The sequence below is a fragment of the Pelodiscus sinensis genome, chromosome 25 (genome assembly GCF_052426305.1).
Source record: "Pelodiscus sinensis isolate ZL-2025 chromosome 25, ASM5242630v1, whole genome shotgun sequence".
NCBI classification, from domain to species: Eukaryota; Metazoa; Chordata; order Testudines; family Trionychidae; genus Pelodiscus; species Pelodiscus sinensis.
The window spans coordinates 940,386-957,736 of NC_143076.1; the positions used below are offsets into that span (position 1 = coordinate 940,386).

General features: G+C 52.4%; 1 protein-coding gene and 3 non-coding genes across 4 annotated transcripts in view; 3 read left to right on the plus strand and 1 right to left on the minus strand.

Annotated features, from left to right (window-relative positions):
* Nucleotides 1-17,351, plus strand: part of LOC142826104 (uncharacterized) — a 284,204-nt gene that overhangs the window by 158,689 nt on the left and 108,164 nt on the right.
* On the minus strand, nucleotides 45-126 carry TRNAS-AGA (transfer RNA serine (anticodon AGA)). The gene has a single exon. It is a non-coding gene; the product is annotated as a tRNA-Ser (tRNA).
* On the plus strand, nucleotides 10,522-10,629 carry TRNAL-CAA (transfer RNA leucine (anticodon CAA)). The gene is made up of 2 exons: nucleotides 10,522-10,559; nucleotides 10,591-10,629. It is a non-coding gene; the product is annotated as a tRNA-Leu (tRNA).
* TRNAA-UGC (transfer RNA alanine (anticodon UGC)) lies at nucleotides 16,325-16,397 on the plus strand. Its single transcript has one exon. It is a non-coding gene; the product is annotated as a tRNA-Ala (tRNA).

Consider the following 17,351-nt stretch of genomic DNA (forward strand, 5'->3'; position numbering starts at 1 on the left):
TAGCATTGTTGCCCTAGGAAGGGGTGTGGCCAAAACACAGGCCTCACTGTGAGCAGGATTTGAACCTGCACAGGGAAACCCTATTGGATTTCAAGTCCAACGCCTTAACCACTCAGCCACCACAGCTGTGAGCCATGCTGTACCCCACAGCCCAGGAAACTGGTAACTAATCCCAGTGCCCAGGCCTGACGTCACCTGCCCCACAGAATTCACACAGCAAACCTGGCTCTCAGAGCACAGGGGAAGTTTGGGGGCTCGTTGCTGGGCTGTGGGGTGAGGCATCAAACCAGCCCCCTCCTGCGGGGCCAGTGAGTGATGCAGAATCTGGGCCTCCTGCATCTGGGCAACAGCAAACAAAAGGTCCGGGGGGGGGGGGGCACATAGTCTCTCCCGTCGGTGGGGACGGACTGTTAGTCTGTAGCTGTGACAGGTGAAAAACCAACAAATGGTCCTAGAATGAGAGAATCCTGCCTTGTGTCCGTGTTTGCTGTCCCAGAGAGCAGCCCTATGGCTAAGCTGGCCCAGGTACCTGCCAGGTCCGGGGGAGGTGAGGGAGGCAGCCCCCAGTGGTGCCTGGCCAATGTGTCTGCTCTTCCCACCATCCCTCCTTACGTAGCTGGAGTCGGCTTCCTGCAGTTGAGCTTGGCCATGTCCTCACAGCAAGACCAAAGGCAGCAAAGAGCAGATTTCTGGCCCCTAGTCAGGTGCTCTCTGGTCTTACTTGGACTCACTAAATCGAACTCCAGAAGGTTGACCACAGCCCTTCCTCCCCAGCTGAGTGTGGTTCTTGTTCTCATAGACTCATAGACTCATAGACTTTAAGGTCAGAAGGGACCATTCTGATCATCTAGTCTGACCCCCTGCACAGTGCAGGCCACAGAATCTCGCCCACCCCTCTTAGAATAATCCTCTCACCTATGTCTCAGATATTGAAGCCTTCAAATACTTTGAAGGCCCCAACATGCAGAGTCCTTCTGCTGTGATCTGTGCCCAATGCTACAGAGGAAGGCGAAAAACCTCCAGGGCCTCTGCCAATCTACCCTGGAGGAAAATTCCTTCCTGACCCCAAATATGGCGATCAGCTAAACCCTGAGCATGTGGGCAAGACTCACCAGCCAGACACCCAGAAAGTTCCCTATAGCAACTCCTATCATCCCTCCATTGACCTATTTCCAACTGATAATGAATGGTCAATTAGTTACCAAGATCATGTTATTTCATCCAACCATCCCCTTATCATAGAATCATAGAACTGGAAGAGACCTCAGAAGGTCGTCCAGTCCAGCCCTCCGCTCTAGGCAGGACCAATCCCATCTAAATCAACCCGGCCAGGGCTTTGTCAAGCCGAGACTTAAACACCTCTAGGGATGGAGACTCCACTACTTCCCTAGGTAACCCATTCCAATGCTTCACTACCCTCCTAGTAAAATAGTTTTTCCTAATATCCAATCTGGACCTCTCCCACCACAACTTGAGACCATTGCTCCTTGTTCTGCCATCTGTCACTACTGAGAACAGCCTCTCTCCATCCTCTTTGGAACCTCCCTTCAGGAAGTTGAAGGCTGCTATCAAGTCCCCCCTTACTCTTCGCTTCTGCAGACTAAACAGACCCAAGTCCCTCAGCCTCTCCTCGTAGGTCATATGCTCCAGACCCCTAATCATTTTGGTTGCCCTCCGCTGGACCCTCTCCAATGCGTCCGCATCCTTTTTGTAGTGGGGGGCCCAGAACTGGACACAGTACTCCAGATGTGGCCTCACCAAAGCCGAATAAAGGGGAATAATGACATCTCTGGATCTGCTGGCAATGCTCCTCTTAATGCATCCTAATATGCTATTAGCCTTCTTGGCTACAAGGGCACACTATTGACTCATATCCAGCTTCTCATCCACTGTAACCCCCAGGTCCTTTTCTGCAGAACTACTACTTAACTGGTTGGTCCCCAGCCTGTAACTATGCTTGGGATTCTTCCGTCCCAAGTGCAGGACTCTACACTTGTCTTTGTTGAATCTCATGAGATTTCTAGTGGCCCAATCCTCCAATTTGTCTAAGTCATTCTGGACCCTATCTCTGCCCTTAAGCGTATCTACCTCTCCCCCTAGCTTAGTGTCATCTGCAAACTTGCTGAGGGTGCAATCCATCCCCTCATTCAGGTCATTAATAAAGATATTGAACAAAACTGGTCCTAGAACCGAACCTTGGGGTACTCCACTAGAAACCGACCGCCATCCTGACATCGAGCCATTGATCACTACCCGCTGGGCCCGGCCTTCTAGCCATCTTTCTATCCATCTTACCGTCCATTTATCCAATCCGCATTCCCTTAACTTGCTGGCAAGAATATTGTGGGAGACCGTATCAAAAGCCTTGCTAAAGTCAAGGTATATAACATCCACTGACTTCCCCATGTCCACTGAGCCAGTTACCTCATCATAGAAGCTAATCAGATTGGTCAAGCACGACTTGCCCTTTGTGAATCCATGCTGACTATTCCTGATCACTTTCCTCTCATTCAAGTGTCTCAAAATGGATTCCTTTAGGATCCCTTCCATGATTTTTCCAGGAACCGAGGTAAGACTGACCGGCCTATAGTTCCCTGGATCGTCCTTCTTCCCTTTTTTGAAGATGGGCACTACATTTGCCTTTTTCCAATCATCCGGGATTTCGCCCGATCTCCACGACTTTTCAAAGATAATGGCCAAAGGCTCCTCAATGACATTTGCCAACTCCTTCAGTACCCTTGGGTGCATTAAGTCTGGACCCATGGATTTATGTACGTTTAGCTTTTCTAAATAGTTCCTAACCTGTTCTTTACCCACCAAGGGCTGTCCATCTTCTTCCCATCTTGCGTCGCTTAGCACAGAAGTCCAGGAGCCGACCTTGTCCGTGAATACAGAGGCAAAGAAAGCATTGAGTACTTCAGCTTTCCCCACATCCTCTGTCACTAGGTTACCTCTTTCATCCATTAGGGACTGCACACCCTCTCTGATCACCTTCTTCTTGTTGACATGCCTGTAGAAACCTTTCTTGTTATCCTTTACATCCTTAGCTAGTCGCAACTCCATTTGCGCTTTCGCCTTCCTGATAACCCCCCGGCATTCTCGAACTATACATTTAAACTCCTCCCTAGTCATTTGTCCAAGTTTCCACTTTCTGTAAGCTTCCTTTTTGTGCTTAAGTACACCAAGGATTTCCCCTGTAAGCCAATCCGGTCTCCTACCAGGTTTGCCTCTCTTGCTACGCATCGGGATGGTTTCTTTCTGTGCCTTCAATAAGGCTTCTTTAAAATACTGCCAGCTGTCCTGGACTCCTTTCCCCTTCATGTTAACATCCCAGGGGATTCTTTCCATCAGATCTCTGAGGGAGTCAAAATCTGCTTTTTTGAAGTCCAAGGTGTGTATTTTACTACTCTCTTTCCTTCCTTTGATCAGGATCCTGAAATCTACCATCTCATGATCACTGCTTCCCAGGTTGTCACCCACCTCTACGTCCCCTATTAGTTCCTCCCTGTTTGTGAGGAGAAGGTCAAGCTGTGCACGGCCCCTGGTCGGATCCTTCAGCACTTGTACCAAGAAGTTATCCCCAACATTCTCCAAAAACTTCCAGGATTGCCTGTGTACTGCCGTATTGGTTTCCCAACAGATGTCAGGGTGATTAAAGTCCCCCATGAGAACCAGGGCCTGCGATCTGGAAGCTTCGCTCAGTTGTCCGAAGAAAGCCTCATCTACCTCATCCACCTGGTTCGGTGGCCTGTAGCAGACACCAACCACATCACTGCTGTTTGCTCCTTTAAACCTGACCCATAGACTTTCAACAAGTTTTTCTCCCTCTTTATACTGGAGTTCAGAGCAATCGTAGTGCTCTCTTACATATAGTGCAACTCCTTCTCCTTTTCTCCCCTGCCTGTTCTTCCTGAACAATCTATACCCTTCCATGACAGCGCTCCAGTCATGTGAGTCATCCCACCAAGTCTCTGTTATCCCAATTAAATCATATTTCTTGGTCTGGGCCAGGGCCTCCAGTTCTTCCTGCTTGTTGCCCAGGCTTCTCGCATTAGTGTACAAACACTTCAGGTAACCAGTTGATTGCACTATCTTCTCCATTCGAAACTGGGGTCCTCCTTTCTCGCTCCTTGCTCTATGCATTTCTTCCCGGTATCTGACTTTCCCACTCCCCTCAGGGTTTTGGTCACCGTACCCCGACGAACCTAGTTTAAAGCCCTCCTCACTAGGTTCGCAAGCCTGCCCGCGAAGATGCTCCTTCCTCTCTTGGTTAGGTGGATCCCATCTCTTCCTAACAATCCTTGCGCCCGGAACAGAGTCCCATGGTCGAAGAAACCAAAGCCCTCTCTGCGACACCACCTGCGCAACCACGCATTTACGTCCTCAATTCGACGATCCCTGCCCAGTCCTTTCCCTTCAACAGGGAGGATGGACGAGAACACCACTTGCGCTCCAAAGTCTTGGATCCTTCTTCCCAGCGCTACATAATCAGCAGCAACCCGCTCAAGGTCATTCTTGGCAGTATCATTCGTTCCTACATGGAGAAGCAGGAAGGGGTAGCGATCTGAAGGTTTGATCAGCTTGCTAAGCCTCTCAGTGACATCCCGAATGCGAGCTCCCGGTAAGCAGCACACCTCTCGAGATTCCAGGTCCGGACGGCAGAGGGATGGCTCAGTCCCTCTTAGGAGGGAGTCCCCGACCACCACCACCCGTCGTTTCCTTTTGGGGGTGGTGGCCGTGGAACCCCCATCCCTAGGACTACGCATCCCATGCCTTTCAGTAGATGGTGCTCCCTTCTGGTTTCTACCTTGTGAGGTCCCTTCCAGAGCTTTCAGCACTGCAGAGCCTGTGGAGAGAGCTTGAAAGCGATTGCTTACCTCTATAGCATCGGGGGAATCCCGTGCTGGCCTTTTTCCCCTTCTAGAAGTTACATGCTGCCAGTTCTCTTCTTGGTCGCGTACTGCCCTCTCTGGCTCCTCTGCCTGCCGTGCTTGAAGGATCAATTGCTGCCTTCTATCGAGGAAGTCTTCATCCTCTCTGATCAAGCGTAAGGTCGACACTTGGGCCTCCAGTCCTCTAATTTTTTCTTCCAAAATCTCGACCAGCTTGCACTTCGTGCAGATGAAATCCGTTCTTTCTTCCGGGAGGAAGACAAACATGGCACACGCCGTGCAGGTAACAACAGCAGCAGACGCATCATCAACCATCGCTGCTGTCCTGGAGAAGGGATTTAAAAAGACAGACAAGAGAACCTCCCGCCCTTCCCTCTCCCCTTGAGAACTCCCTCTCAAAACTCCCTGTTAGCAATCACCTGTTCGCAAGCTCTTTGGTCGCTTGCCCACTGCCTTATAAAGCCCCTCCCCCTACCAAGGCTCAGCCAATCAGCAGAGGCTTCTAGAATTCAACATTAATTAGAAGCCAACGGTTTCCACCTGCCAATCACAGCCCCTACCAATCACAGCACAAACTCTATCAAGGGGAGGGGGGAAGGAAAAAAAAAAACCTCACTCTCAAACACAGGGGAAAATAAATAAATAAACAAACAAAAAAGAACACACACAACCCTTACTCACAAACACAAGCTCAGCACACAGCAAGAAAGCCCCAAGCACAACACCCACTTCTCCCAAGACTCCTGTATCTACTTCTCCTCTACCTGGAGAACTCCCCCTCTAAAGCCTCACTCAAACTGGGGGGGAGGAGGGAAAGGAAAAAAAAACCCCCACAAACCACCACACACCAAACAAACACAAGCTCTGCACACACTAAGAAAGCCCCAATAACAAAACACACTTCCCTCAAGAGTCCTGTATCTGCTTCTCCTTCACCTGGAGAACTCCCTCTCAAAACTCCCTGTTAGCAATCACCTGTTCTTCTGCACAGCCCAGCCCACGGAGAGCAATGACCTGCCAATGGGTATTCAGATCACACCATTGTTGAATGGATGGAAACAGAAACCAGACACAGCTGATTTGAGGATCTTCTAGCTGAGGGATCAGTTTGCCTGGTTTATGTGCATTGGTGCCAGAAAAATGTAACAGTTTGTATTCATTTAAAGAGTCCACATACAATGGAAATCCAGGATGCAATAAAACTGGAGAGGTAAATGTTTCTATTAAAGGATGATTTTTCAAGGGGGCATTTGGGTTTGAACCAAGGACCACTTGATCTGCAGTCAAACACTTGGCCACTGAGCTACACCCCCATGCAAAGCACATACCTGCAGCTGGTGTCAGGCACTGGCCAGAGAACAAGAGGCTTTTGTGTGACACATCTCAGGTGGGACAGACCCCTCCCCTCACTGACCCCAGGTTGTGATGGACCCTAACGAGGAATTTGTCCTGAACGCAGCAGAGCTGGGGCAGGACACAGGTTCTGTCTACACAGAAAAGTTATTTTGGAATAATGGCCGTTTAGAATAGCAATGCCAAAGTCTGTGCAGCAATTCCGTTAATGGGAAATAATCTGAAGTAACAGACGGGTTATTCCAGCTTCTGCAAACCTCACTCTACGAGGAATAATGCCTGTTCCCAAGTAGCTATTCCAGAATAATGCGTGTGGAGATGCTCCACTTCCGCTATTTCAAAATGGCCCCTCCCTAGGCCCATTCTAAGTTATTTCTCCCAGGGCTCTAAATCGAGATAACTCGCCTACATTAGGGGAGCCTGACTCGGACTATTCTGAGGTTTCCCTGCAGTGTAGACGTGCTAGTTCGAAATAAGCTATTTTGGAATCACTATTCAAGACCAGCTTATTCCAAAATCAATGTGCCGTGTAGACGTAGCCAGAGAGTCCTGAGAGATGAAGCTGTTGGTGGGAAGCCAGGAGAGCAGAGGCCAGTCTGAGACCTGAGTGCCCCAGGTCCCCATCAGCAGCTGTCTCATGGTGTAAGGGGCAGCACTCAGGACTCTGAATCCTGCAGTCTGAGTTCAAGTCTCAGTGGGACCTGCTGGGCTGGTTGCTGTGAGCTCCTTGTGCTGTCTGGGTTTTATGTTCTTTGTCCTGAGGTTCCCCAGGGGCAGTTTTACTCCTGTGCTGGGTGTCTGAGGCCCAGTGGAGCTTGGTCCCCAGACTGATCAGACTTGTGCTCAGGTGCCTGATGCTCTCCCAGCTGTAGGGCAGGTCACCTGCTCAGCCCATGCTGGAGGCAGCCAGACAGTGTGAGCTGAACAGAGGGTTTGGGTGGGGAGGGGGGTTGTATATTTGGGGAAGGGTCCTGAGTGCTGGCTCCCAGCCACCCACTTTGGCACAAAGACCAATGGCCCCTGCACACAGTGCATTGTGGGAATAAGAGTTGGGGTGGCAGGAAAGGGTCTGGCCCCTCAGCACCAGCGAGCAGGCAGGAGAAGATGGGAGTGAATCCTCCTACCTCTTGTGCGCAAAGGGAGCACTGGCCCCTCTCCCAGCACTCCACCAGGCCCAGCAGCTCCGTGCCCACTAGGTGGGGTTTTTCGGAGACCAGGAAGGAAGAGGGAGGGGTCTCTGGATGCTCAGAGCCCCCCGACTCTGCCTGTGAGAAGGAGGAAGGAGAACACCACAGACACTGAGGAATGTAGCTATTGGTCCCACTGCCTCTCACATGCTAAGCAAGGGCTCTGCCACCGGAGCTAATTCCCCCGGCTCTGAGCAGTTTCCCTGCCCCACCCACCACGGGTGGGCTACACGGGACCAAATATCGGAAAAATCTCTTCCTCAAAAAGGATCAGCAGATTTGCATTTCTTCTGAGGGAGGGGATGTTGGAGAGAGCACAGTCTAGGTGTAGTCTAGACTCAGAGGCGATGGGACAGAGTTTCATGTAATAATGACAGGGGTGCAGAAAGCAAGAAGAATTTTTTTCTCCAACTCAAGATCCTGGGTGACAGAATGAAACTGGTAAGTAGCCAAATTAAAAATAAATTAAAAAGAAGCATTTTTGCACCCAGTGGAACTCCTTGCCACAGGATGTTGTGAAGGTGAAATCTACATGAAGGTCCAAAACAGAACTGGATAATTTAATGCAGGAAAGGTCAATCAATGGCATTGAACCAGGATGGACAGGGCAGGTGTCCCTAGCTGGTGTATTCTAGAAGCTGGGAATGGGCGATGGGAGGGGTCACTTATTAATTGTCTGTCCTGAGGATTCCGACTGGGCAATGAAATTGGCTGCTGTTGTGAGACAGGATCCTGGGCTCGTTGGGCAACTGGCATGGCCCAGTCTGGCTGCTTTGATGTTCTGTTTGGTTTCTGTTCTTGTCCCCTCTGGGCAAAGGAAAATGGACCCGTGTCCTGAAGGGGACAGAAAGTGGCCTGTGAAAGGCTAGTGTAGGTAAGGAAAGAGCCTTGTTCATGTGCCCCTGATGGTCTAGTGCATGGGTCTCCAAACTTTTCAGCCCGAGGGCCGCATTAACTATCAAACAGCAGTTCGGGGGCCGACTACACACTTGAGGTCCAAATAAAAAACAATCAAAACATGGATGTTGTTTTTAATTATTTATTTAATATTATTTTATTCAGTTATTATTTAATAACACATTGATACACTACACATGAACACCTGTATTAGTGTGAATGGTGAAATTGTTTCCTGGATGCCAAAATAGCAGACATTTCTGGCTTTAGAAATCACTGTTTGAAATTGGGGGTGGTGCTTGTCCTAGACCTGCAGGAGGGGCTCCAGAACGGGGAAACTGCTGAGAACTCATTTCCACCTGCGCAATGTGATGAAAATTGTAAGCAACATAATCCTGGCAATATGTTCAGCCTAAGACACTCACACTTGAAGAGATGTGATCGCTCTCCTATCATGCTGGGAATGAGGTGACAATTTGTAACATAGCCCCATGGAACAAGGGGCATGCATTTTAATGGGAAAAGCTGGTTTGAAAGCAGACACGTTATCACTTGGTAAAGGAAGTTGGAAAGCAGTGCCCAACGCTCCCACAGACTGATACCCGGCAGGGCGGTGCTGCTCTGGGTTGTGGATGAGAGAGATCAGACGTGGAAGGGAGAGGGCTGTTTCTTCAGGGCACACTGCAGGGACCAGGGCAGCGCGCTAGGCACGGCACAGCGTCACCCAGAGGCTGTGCCACAGCAACCAGATCGCCTCCTGCAATGGGCACCAGCTCCTCAGCCCCGCCCCCGGAGAAGTAGCCCCTCTCTCCTAGCCCCTGAGAAACCACCGTCGGGTTTCCTCCCCTCCGTCCAGCCTCCCGCGATCCTCTGCCGCCGGGTCTGATCCGGAGCCCGCCTTCGAGACTCCCCTTTTTCGCCCGCCCGGCCAAGCGGCACGCGGAGCCGTCCCTGACCTGGGCTACCTGCTGTCCCGTGCGCGCGCTGGGGCCTCGCGCAGCCGCCTGCGAATCCGTTTCTCCTGCTGACACCAATGCTCGGACTCAAGCTCTCTCCTTCCACCGCCGCAGCCACCCTCCGCCTGATTGGCTCCGGTTGGTGCACGCGGAAGAAGGCGGGGCCAGACAAAAAGGTCTCCACGGGCTGGATGAGAGGGCCTCACGGGCCGCATCCAGCCCGCGGGCCGTAGTTTGGAGACCCCTGGTCTAGTGGTTAGGATTCAGCACTTTCACTGCTGAGGTTTGGGTTCAATTCCCAGTCAGAGAAACCAACCTCAGTTTTCATCTGCCCACTCATTCATCTTACCTCATTGTTACAGCAGCTGTGACCCAAGAGGTTCACTCAGGGCCCCTGTCCCACCTCTCCCTCACTGCCAAGACAGCACCTGCCATTTTCACAAGCCCTTCAGAAGGGGCAGAACTGGGTGACTCAAACTGCCCCTCCCCTCTCCCACGTGGGCAGCCCTGCAGGAAGCTCTGTGGCACACACAGCACTAGCCCAGCGCAGTGTCAGGTCGGCACAAGATCCATTGGTTCAGTTTGGTTGTTGAAGGAGACAACCCAGAACTGGCTCCAGCCCCCACTCAGTAACCTGGGGAAATGACCCACCAGGCCTGGGCCCCTCGGAGAGGCAACGATTCCCCCCTGGCCAGGGCAGAGCCTCCCTCTGACACAGTCACGGAGCCTTCTCCCCCTGGTCCTGCCTCCCCCTTCACTCAGCTCTCACTGCTCGGTGCTGCCAGGGAGGGGCCTCACTGCGAGAGCCGCCTGGGCAGGTTCCTGCCACAGAGACACGTCCCAGAGCAGGACGGATGCTCAGACCGACACTGAGTGTTGCTCAGCGCTGGGGTGAGACAGGGAAGGACAAAAGGGTCTAACGGTGCCAGCAGCCTTTCAGAACAGCCCCCGGCCCCACCCCAAGTACCAACCCTGCTCAGGATCCCCAAGGGCACTGACACAGACTCCCTGGCACAGGACAATCCCAGGCCTCGGTTCTGCCAGCCAGCGGTTTACCCTCTTCTGTTTCCTGTCAGCTCCCTGTAAAATACCTCACAACGGTAGATGAGGGTGAGTGGGGATAAACCCAGCTGTGCTGTAGAGCAGCTGTTAGGTGGGGAAAGAGAGGTGCTCCCGCCGCCTCCCTGAGCAACTCACACATGTAAGAAAACTGCGGTTGAAAAACTTTGTACAGTTGTCAGGATGGCCGAGTGGTCTAAGGTGCCAGACTCAAGGTTCTGTCTTTCCTCAGTGGGGTGTTCTCGTCTCTGAATGTTGGTGTGGGTTCAAATCCCACTCCTGACATGGCTTCCTTCTTATATCTAGAGAAGTGACCTCATTTCAATGACTCCTCTGACATTGCAGGAGCCCTTGCTCAGCATTTCTCTGAGGCTGCATCTACACAGCAGCGTTCCTTGGCAATAACGGCCATTACACTGCAATAACAATGGGAGCGTCTACACAGCAATTCCATTATTCTGACTTCTGTAATGCTCCATCCAGACCAGTGGTCTGAGGAGCCAGGAGGTTTCCAGGCTGCAGACAGACAAGCCCACAGGCAAAGACAAAGTGGAGTCGTTGGGACTTCAGCCCAGCAGGGTCTCTGTGTGGCTCCCAGACCTTTTGTTTCCCATTTCCAGGGGCAAACATTCAGCAACACTCACAGGCCCCACAGCAGGGGGCTGGTTTAATGCTTCACCCCACGGCCCAGCAACAAGCCCCAAACTTCCCCTGTTTTAAGAGCCCGGTTTTCTGTGTGAATTTTATGTAGCAGGTGACATCAGGCCTGGGCATTGGGATTATCTGCCAGTTCCCCTGGCCCTGGGGCTTTGCTGTCTTCACATCTGTGGTGGCCAAGTGGTCATGGTGTTGGACTAGAAATCCAATAGGGTTTCCCTGAAAAAGTTCTAAGCCTGCTCATAGCGAGGCCTTTGCTTTGGTCAGTCCCCCTGCTAGTGTATCTCTTCTGCCAGGTAGTGCTGGCAGCAGCCAGGGCTGGGTTTGATGTCTAGGGGTTTCTCTTCATTCATCTCACACAAAAGTGGCTTGAGCCCCCACCCAGCAGCCTGGGAAATCCACACACACACACTTCCCCACTCGCCAGCACAGAGTCTGAATGTAGAAAAGAAACTTTGAATGAAAGAGGGTGAGAAGTAACGTGGCATTCGCCTGGGAAAATACCACAAGCAGGGTTCAGAACCAACCCACAAATAAGTCTCGGCTCAAGTGGCTTGAGCAGTGTCCTTTGCCAGCAATGTAAGTCCAGCAATGTACATGTCCCATTCACGTGCCCAGACTTCCTCCTTACCCCATCCACAGTTGCTGCCCTTGCTCAGGGCAGATAAGAGCTCAGGCGTGATTTTCAGAGTTCACCTCCCACTCTTGGAGGGAGTGGGCATAGGAGGCATCTCACCCACTCCGCTGGCCACCTGCCACTGCTCCTACTGGCTTGCCGCCAGCTACTCCCACCAGCTACCCTGCTGGCCACCTGCCACTGCTCCTACTGGCCACCCACCAACTACCTGCTCTTGACCCTACCATTCACCCTGCTGGCTGCTTGCTCCTGCCAGCTGCTGCTTCTTCGATCGGGATCGGTCTGGCTCTGGGCTAAACCCCAGTGATTTCTGCTCTTTTTCAGTTTCCTTGGTGATTTCAGCTCTTGTCCCCCACCTAGGCTGGACAAAAGTTTCCAGCCCCCACTGGAATAATATTTCAAAATAACAAAGAGATTCCTTAAGGAGTCTGTTTTAGGTCTATCCTTAGAATGGGCAGTGGGGGAGGGAGAGACAGAATGAACCAGTCTCATAGCTCATGGCTGGAGGACATGTGGGCTGCTGGTTCACGCTCCTTCCCCCCACACCCAGAGTCCACTCCACTTGAGTCTGGAAGGGGAAGGCTCGTCCATCCCAGACTTTTTTCAATGACAGTGTCTCTCCTGCAAGCATTGGTGTCATATTTTACAATTCCCACAGTTAGAGATAAAATGGTTTGTGACCCCACCACAGCCAAATTAGTTACAATACTCCACATTCCATTCTCACAACCGATCCTCCATCAGGCCTACAGCACTGGCTGAACTGGATTTACATAGCCACAGCCCGGATTCCTTTTGCAGCCCAGCATGAGCTGTATTTCCATATCAACAGTTGAGTATCTTGCAGGGCTAAACAACTGAAGGAGTGTCCCCACAGCTAGGACTGCTCTCCCCTTTCAGCTGGCTGTATTGGAAACAGTGGTTGAGACCCTGTTTACTTCTGCAGTGCAGACGTACCCTGAGTGAGTGGGGGTGATACAGGGGGAGCAGCTCAAACAGGCCAAAGGGTTGGCCAGGAGCAGGACATGAGTCCTGCAAGGCAGCAGTGACATCACAAGGGCCTTGTGCAGCACCTCAGCTCATTGGTTAGGAGGCATTGACCTCACAGAGGGTCCAAGACAACAGCCCGGTGGGACAGGGGCAATCTGAGAATACACAGTACAGGGTGTTTGAGCTGCTCCCCACGAAAAGCGGTGAGAGGGAGCCCTTGGCTGTGGGACCCACTTGTGCCTGTTGTTCAGAGTTAAATAAGATCTCCCCCAGGAGGTCGCCTGTTCCCTTCCCACCTTGCATTGGCTGGGAATGAAATCAAGCAAGGGGCAGCAAACGCCAGGCACTGTCATTGTCTGGGCGACAGATAAAGACCCTCTTGGAGCTGTGGTCCAAGGAGGAGTCTCTGCAGGCCCTGCAGTCCATGCGGAGGAATGTGGACATTTATGCCGAATGGCCAATGGTCTTACAAAGAAAGGCCACCTCCCTCCTACCCCCGCATCCTAGACCAAGTCAGAGCCAAGGTCAAGGAATTGCGGCAGGGGTATGTGAGGGAAGCTCACTGTGAAATCAGATCAGAGACGGACACTGTCAGTAAACACTCATATCGGAAACGCTCCTGTCGATGCTGGGCCCACCAGAACCGTGTGCCGCTGCCATCTGCCTGTTCCATGGACATCTTCCCATTGCAGAGCGCGCCGAGCCAGACTTTGACTAGACAGCCCGTCTCTGGGCACCCATGGGCCAATAATGGCCATTCCTGCACAAAAACTTGAGGAGCATCTACAATGCACGCATGTTCTTGAGTAACTAAGTTTATGGCAAAACGTAGGAAAAGAGGGCTTCTTGGGCAAGAGTTATTCCTCTCCCCATGAGGAATAAACCCTCTTGTGCAAGAGCTCTTGCACAAGAAGGTAGTATGAATGGGCAACAGGGTTTATTTCTGCAAGAAACCCCTATGACTAAAATGGCCATCAGAGCTTTCTTGCACAAGAGAGCATGCACACTGCCACAGACATACTTGCCCAAAAGCACATGGCAGTGTGCACGTGCTCTTGCACAAGACATTTTGCACAAGAACTCTTGCACAAAACAGTTCTTGTGTAAGAAACCTGCAGGGTAGATGTAGCCAGGGGGTGTTTGGGTTTGTTACGAGCACTGAGCTTTGTACAACAGCCCAGGGAACATTCTGAAAAGCCAAAACCTTCCAGCCCTGGGTGTCCCCGGCCAGCCAGCGAGTGGCACAAAGGTTCCTGGCAGTGCTGGCTTTGGGTAATTGGTAACCAATCCCAGCAGCTCAGATGAGGTGTCCTGCCCTCCCTAAACCTTGGTTACTAATGGACACTTGCCACTAATGACATAATCACACCCCAGCCATTTTGCTTCTCCCAGATCTCTCTTCATTTCAGTGCCAGCCCCTCCTGTGCCCCTGCCTGCCTCAGCCCCTCCCACTGCAGCCTGGGGAAAGGGGAAATCTCCACAGAGACACTCCCAGCTGGGACCCTCAATCCCTTCTGCCCTCAAGGGGAAACCTCACAAAGGAGATTCCAGGCAGCCAGGCCATGGGGGTCTCTGAGATGCCCCAGCCCTGCAGCCTGTCCCACCTGGCTGTTGCCATGGTCCCTCTGTGAGGTCACTGCCTCCCAGCCAATGAGCTGAGGTGCTATAAAAGTTCCTTGTGATGTCACTGCTGCCTTGCAGGCTCATGTCCTGCCTCTGGCCAGCCCCTTGGCATGTGTGAGCTGCTCCCCCTCTGCCCCCGTCACTCAGGGCTGGTTCTGGGGCTCAAGCAGGGAACATCAGAGGCTGCTCAGGGGGCCACATTGCTAGGCCAGGGACCCTCCTGTGGGGCTGTGAGTGTTGCTGTCCCTGCTGTACAGACACGGCCATAGAGCATCAGGAGGCTGCAGCGGTGGGAGACACTTCCCTGGTTTCAAGAGGGAGACGAGACGTCAAGGCCCATGACTTGGAGCCAGCTGCTGATACCCATGGAAAGCTGATTTTCAGAGGGGTGTGATCAGCCCTTCCTGTGTATCTGGCTTCTTCAAAGGGGCTTAATCAGGAGCTAAAAGTTGAAGAAGGGACATTTAGAAGGTGAATTTCTGTCTCTGGGAGTCTTTCCTGTGTACCCCAGTGGCTTAATAGACAAGGCATTGGCCTCCTAAGCAAGGGTTTGTGGGTTCAAGTCCCACTTGGGGTGACAGTTTACTCTCAGTGACAACGAATTTACTTTCTTCTATTCTCTGACACAATTGGCAAGGATTCTCTACAGAAACTGACCAGCCAATGCTGGTGTTAGGTGCAGATCTGAGTGCTAAAAGCCCACGCATCAAAATGAAACAGCAAATTTTGCCCTAGAAGGCCCAGGAGTGACAGCCAGAGGGAGGTGACTGTAGCAGAGCAGGGTCTGTCTGGAGACAAAGCGGAGCCGGAGGACGAGAAGGCCCATGAGAGGCAGCGACTCCAGAGTAGTGGGCGGTTAGTTACTTGGTTTGCCTGGTGGGGTTTGGGGGGTGGAGAAGCTGGGAAGCTCTGTGAGTGGATAAGGTCCCTGGCTGAGCTGCGCCCCCTGCCGTGTGTGTGACTCAAACTGTCCCTCGCGCCCCTTTTGTGTGTCTGTTGCGCTTCCAGCATCTTTCCTCAGACACGTTCATCCAGCAAAGACCCCCCCAGGGATCTTGTATCTTCCTTTGTGCTGCTCAGCCACAGACACAGCAGAAGGGTTTTTCTGCAGCCACCGGCCCCAGCCCCTCTCTCTAGGGAACTGCAGCCCCTCGGACCAGGCAGCTGCTCCCAGCATTCAGGAGGCACTAGGCCAAGAAGAAACCGTCTGACACGGTGCTGCCAGGGAGGGGCCTCACTGCTAGTTGCTATTCCCGTTCCAGGAGCGGAGCGAGTTTTGCCCTGGGCACCGATATTGAGGGCATGTGCACCTGTTTTTGTGTGAGCCCCTATGGTGCCCATTGGCTCCTGCTGGGGGGTGGAGGGTCCCCAGGCCCCATAGCTCCTCCTGGGGAGGGGTAGAGGAACCCCTGGTCCAGTATTTCCTGCTGTGGAGAAGTAGAGGGACCCCATCCCCTATAGCTTCTGCCGGGGGGGACCCTGACCCCTCATCTCCTGACGCTGTTTCAGTTTTTCCCTGGCAGATGCTCCAGACATGAGGGATGCCAGCACACTGGTCCAGCCTGGGCCGGCAGTGATGGTTTTTACACATGCAGCGAAATGCCCCGGCTTCTCCCCCTCACAGAGCTGCTGCCTCTCCGGGAGGTGGATGAACTGCAGGTGCGGGACAGCTCCCTGCCAGCAGGGACAGCAGCCAAGGCACCAAATATCGCTGGGTCTGCAGCCAGTGTTGGGAACTGGGCAGGGAACAGGAGGCTTTTGTGTCACACACGTCTCAGGTAGGACGGACCCTCACTGAGCCCAGACTGTGACTGGTCCTAGCCAGGAATGTGTCCGGGGCTGGTTTGTGACACTCTCAGGCCGTGTCTACACTGGGCGTAAGAGCGACGCTGCCGCGGTCGATGTTCCGGGCTCTAGGGAAGACCGGCTGATTGGAACTGAGCTGTGCAGAGTCTTGTAAAGGGAACCGCAACTTCTCTGGATATATGCTGAGTTTTAGATGAGGGTTTATCAGAAGGGACGTTGTGAGCTCTGGAATAAGGTGGGTGGGACAGGAAAAGCTACTAACAGGCAGGGGAATTAGCTCAAGTGGTAGAGCGCTTGCTTTGCATGCAAGCGGCAGTGGGATCGATACCCACATTCTCCAGTGATAGATGTTTGCTGCTTCCTCTTTTCCACAGGCAGAGCCAGCCAGGGGCTAAGTGCTTCCAGGGGCTCTTTCCCTCTTCCATAAGGCAAGGGGCTGGTTTCCGCAGGGCAGAGGGTGTCATGTTTGCCTCACAGGGAGCAGTTCCCTGGCTAAAGTCAGGCAGGCAAAGTCCAGCCTGTAACACCCAGCGGAGGGGATTCACCTGCCTGGGGAGGGCGGGAACAGACCAGCACTTGGGAGCTTGGCTGCCAGCTGCTTAGCACATCTGGACACAGAAGAATCCCAAGACTTGGTTCAAGACTTGGTTCTGCCAGGCTCCAGTTTCCCCTCTTCTGTTTCTTTTCAGCTCCCTGCAAACTGCCTGCCAGCTGTGGGTGATGCTGAGTGTGAGAAACCAGCTGCACTTTGGATGATTTTGTTAATTGTTTAAAAAGCCTCAGGCACCTCTTCTGCCTGGGGAGGTGTCTGGAATAGATGCCTAGTGTGACATCACCCTGGGGTTTTACCCCTTTAACCTCACCCAGAGACTCCTGACAAGTCTCCTGTGTCCATCTCTGCCTCAGGCCAAGTGTTCTCATGTTTCATATCGAAGGAAACTCCTCCTCCCTTTTTCCTGCCAGTCCTTCCCGAGCAAGCTCTACCCTTCTGTGCCAAAATTTCAATAAAGTGTATTATCCCACCAAGTCCCTGTGATACCAACTTCTTCCTGCTCATTACCCATCGTTTCCATGTGTCTATATGAGCATCTAAGACACAGATTAGATTTTGCTTCCCAGTGGTCCCTCGTCCCTCATTTATCTCTGTGGTTACAGCCCCTGCTCTCTCCCATTTCTGGCCCATCTCCCAGGTGTCCATGTGAGTCATTTACCTGTGGGCTTTGCCCCCATCAAACCTAGTTTAAAGCCTCCTCACTAGGTTAGCCAGTCTGCACCCAAATACTCTTCCTTTCCT